Source organism: Myotis brandtii, unplaced genomic scaffold, assembly GCF_000412655.1.
Source record: "Myotis brandtii unplaced genomic scaffold, ASM41265v1 scaffold766, whole genome shotgun sequence".
In the NCBI taxonomy this organism is placed as follows: domain Eukaryota; kingdom Metazoa; phylum Chordata; class Mammalia; order Chiroptera; family Vespertilionidae; genus Myotis; species Myotis brandtii.
Window position 1 is genome coordinate 92,616 of NW_005371060.1, and position 4,893 is coordinate 97,508.

Below are 4,893 nucleotides of genomic sequence, written 5' to 3' on the forward strand. Positions count from 1 at the left end.
AGGTCTGCTGAGCCCCGGACCTCAGTGTCCTTGTCCAAACACTAAGAAGTGTGTACCAGGAAATAAGCAGCCGTGTGTGTGTACGGGAGAATGGTTTCCGTACACACCGTGCTATTTAAAAGTCCCACTGTTATAGGGATACTATTCATAAAGTGGGGATTTCACAAAGCCTAATACACATGATCCCATGGGGCTGGCCGTCTGCTGAGCCCCGGACCCCAGTGTCCTTGTCCAAACACTAAGAAGTGTGTACCGGGAAATAAGCAGCCGTGTGTGTGTACGGGAGAATGGTTTCCGTACACACCGTGCTATTTAAAAGTCCCACTGTTATAGGGATACTATTCATAAAGTGGGGATTTCACAAAGCCTAATACACATTTTTCCCATTTATTGGCCCAGTTATTGGCCTTCACTTCCCTGTTGCTACAAACAATGCTACAATAAATATCTTTCTTCACATTCCCCATGAACGTGTGCGGAAATTTCTCTGGAACATATAACCAGGAGCTGAATTGCTAGGACAGGGGTATGTGCATACAGGACTTGACTAAGCGTGTCACATTGCTACTCGATTCTACATTTCCATAAATGGAGCAAGAGGATGTTTAAGTCTTCATAACTCAGCTAATAGTTGGCAGTGTCCAGCTTTCTAATATTTGCCAGAATAACAGATGCAATGTCATGTTATCGTTTTAATACACATTTATCTGATTATCAATAGTTTGCATCTCATTTTCTTTTTAATTTGGGGGTTTTCTTGTGTTATTTCTCTTGGGCTTTTGTTTGTTTACATACAGGATTTCCTGCCTTAGCCGAGTTTTCTCAGTGGTTAAAGCGTTGGCCAGCAGACCAAGGGTAATGGGTTCAGTTCCCAGTCAAGGGCACGTACTTCAGTTGCAGGTTCAATCCCTGGCTGGGGTCAGGGCATGTGTGGGAGGCAACCAAACAATGTATCTCTCTCACATAGATGTTTCTCTCTTTCTTTCTTTCTCTCCCCCCCCTCCTTCCTCTCTTCCACTCTCTCTAAAAAAAATCAATGAAAAAATATTCTTGGGGGAGGATTAAAAAATAATAATAACATTTACAGGAGTTCCTCATGTAGGAACATATACATTTGTGGTTCAAACCACCATCAACCCTCCATGGATTATTGCAACAGCCCCCTAACCAGCCTCCATGCTTCCACACTTGCACCCCTGAATTTTAATCTCAACACAGCAGGCAGACTTCCCTTGTAAAACACTGATTCAAATCATGTTTCCCCTCTGCTCAAAACCCTCAAATGACTTCTCATTTCACACACAGTAAATGCCAAAATTCTTACATTTGCTTCTAAGGCCCTTTATCTCATCTCAAATACTTCAGGCATGCAACCATGCTGAATGAAGAAAATTAGGAAACCAAAAGAAATAAGCCATGTAATACTCTTCATGTTAATTAAAAGCACATGCCTACAAAACTACAATATACATTTCACAATAAAACATTAAAATATATATCAAACACATTAATATGGTTGCCTATGGGGAGGGGGGAAAGTTGGGGGAGGTAGAGGTAATTAATTGATTACCCATACCAATACTGACAGGGTGCCATGGATGGAGAGATATGATTAACTCTGTCCTCTGCACCTAAAGTCTCTCCCCAAAAGTTGTTTATTTGGAGACATTTTAAAGTCCATATGGCAAAACCATATTTATTTAATTTATAATTATATCCCCAGCACTTTTCATAGTGCCCAAATCATAGTATGTTTTCAGTAAATATTTATTGAATGAATAATTGAATGAGTAAATGGACATTTAACTTGGATCTTGGAAGATAAGCATAAATAAGAGTTTCTCTGGTGCAGAAAGATGGGGTTCATTGGGAGTTATTTCATTAAAAGCACAGTAAGAAAATTACCTGGCTATTCATAGGAAGGGTGTCTATAGCACAGCTTACAGCATCAGAGGAAAACTGAAGAATTACTCTTGGAAAGCAGGACTGAGCCAGAAATGGACTATCTCTTCAAAGCTCTTATGATGTTCAAAATTCAAAAAAGAAGCTAAATGATCTGGCTTGGCCTGAAATGGGGGAGAAGGGGCCTGGAGCCACCCATCTGAAACACATGGATTGAGAAGCAGGGTAGATGGTTCATGGGATGCTGGTACCACAAGAAATAGAAGTGATTGTCGGGGAGGAAAAATCAACACATGTGCACTGAAGACCTCCAGCAGAAAAGCACTGTATGCAAAGGCAGAGTTGTATGAAGGTCTAGGGAATGAAAATTGCCTGAACGTAGACAAGGTGTTAGGGGCAAAAATAGAATATTGGGGACTAGCTGTAATTATGGAAAATATTAATCATGCTCTGTTAACCATGTTCTGGTTAAACAAAGGACATTCTAATTTGGCTGGGAGTTGTATGCCACCAAGACATGAGAGTCAACCTTGGAATGCAGTCCATTCTCATTCAAGAAGGCGGGGGAAGGTGAGTAGGTGGGAGGTAATCAGCCAAGGACCTTGTATGCATATATGCATATATGCATGGCCCATGGACACAGACAATGGGGCAGTGAGGGCCTGGGACAGGGGATGAGGGTGGGGGTGGGCTGGAGGGGGTCAATGGGGGAAAAGGGGGACATATGTAATACTTTCAACAATAAATAATAATTTTTTTAAATGTGGAGATTGGAATGTGCTTTCATGTTTGCGAATGTAATATGACAATATTAATGAAAATACCACCCCCCTGACCCAGCAATCCACAGTGGGGGATATCTCCCATAGAAATAAGAACTGGAGGGGAGGAATATGTAAGGATGTTTATTGAAGCTTCATTTGTTATGTTGAACTGGAAACAACCCAAGTGTCCATCAAAAGAGAAAAGACTCGGGCCAGCAGAGAGGGGACAGGGGGTGTCGGGGCAATCAGGAGGGCTGGCTAGAAGGGGTCAATGGGGAAAAAAGGGGATGTCTGTAATACTTTCAACAAAACTAAGGATAATTTTTTTAAAACTGCCTATTATCAAGGAAAGATTAACAACCTTGTTGTCCAAACAATGGAGTCCCACTGCAGCCTGCACAGCCTGCTTCCCCATACTTGTTCCCTACTTCCCCATGTAATCTTTGTCCTACCTATATAAGCAGCAGGCTTATGGTGAGCAGATTTTTGTGGATGACCTGCTGCTCTCCCATACTGCCGGCAGGATTGGAATAAACGCTCATATATGATTCAACCCCGTCTCTGCTTAATTGGCTCAAGTAGTGACAGGCAGCCTGGACCCACTGGTTGTCCAGTTTCAAAAGGACTGGTAACTTAGTCCAGGTGGGACCTAGTTTTGTATACCATGTCAAGTTTGAACTTTATTCAGTAAGCATGGGACACCAGCAACATTTTAATTGCTAAAGAATATGATCAAATTTGCTTTTTAGAAAGCTTTTCCTGGTACCCGGAGGAAGGACATATCCACATATAAGTGAGATCACGTGATACTTGTCTTTCTCTGACTGGCTTATTTTCCTTAGCATAATACTCTCCAGGTCCCTCCATGCTGTCTCAAAGGGTAAGAGATCCTTCTTTTTTTACATCCATAGTGTAAATGTACCACAGCTTTTTATCCACTCATCTACTGAGGGGCACTTGGGCTGTTTCCAGATCTTGGCTATTGTAAATAGCACTGTTAGGAACATAGGGGGTGCATATATCCTTTCTGATTGGTGTTTTGGGATTTTTAGGATATATTCCTAGGAGTGGGGTCAAATGGAAGTTCCATTTTTAATTTTTTGAGGAAACTCCACACTGTTTTCCATAGTGACTGCACCAGTCTGCATTCCCACCAGCAGTATCACATGATCTCACTCATATGTAAAATCTAATGAACAAAATAAACTGAAGAACAAAATAGATCCAGAGACAAAGACGCATGGAAAAGACTGACAAATCTCAGAGGGAAACGGGGAGGGGGAGGCGGAAAGAGAGTAACCAAAGAATTTATATGCATCTAATCTAATAAAAGAGAAACATGCAAATTGGATCTAGCCCAAAGGGGGGGGGGGCGGCCGGGTTTGGGCCTCACGATTTTGAGGCGCACGTGAGTGGGCGGGTACTTGACTCTGGGTCCCATGGTGCACCCCAGACTCTGACAGGAGAAAGATTTTCATATACATTTTACTAACTTTCTTCCATCCCTGACACTTCTATTATAGAGAAAGGGCAAATAGCAATATTAAAATATTTCCTCTAATAATCCCCTTTTAATGTGCACGAATTTCATGCACTGGGCCACTAGTATAGTTATAATTGTTCTATTAGTTATTGTTGTTAATCTCTTACTGTGCTAATTTATACATTAAATTTCATCATAGGTATGTATGATCTGTCAACTGAAAGTCATCACCACCACAACAGCAGTCCCCAATGTGGAGTGCAGTGAAGGGGGAGAATTTATTCACTACAAACAGCTCCATGTGGTGCCGCATGGCTATGGAGCAGCATGGCTGTGAAACAGCCTGGGCAAGGCAGCCTGGCCCAGGTGGCCCAGGTGGCCCAGGTGGCCCAGGTGGCCCAGGTGGCCCAGGTGGCCCAGGTGGCCCAGGTGGCCCAGGTGGCCCAGGTGGCCCAGGTGGCCCAGGTGGCCCAGGTGGCCCAGGTGGCCCAGGTGGCCCAGGTGGCCCAGGTGGCCCAGGTACAGCGTCACTGCTGCTCTACCCTGGTTACAGCTCCAGCTCCAGTGTTTAGGTCCTGCTGGGGAAGCACAGTCTTCAATGGAAACTGAAAGTGCGCTCTAGTGAGGCAGAAGAGAAAGCTGGCTTATACAGAGAGTAGTGCCCGCCCCCACTTCCTGATTGGTCTGGTTTTATGCAAATGAGGACTTCAAATCCTCGGAGTTAGAGCCAAAAAAACAGTCCTG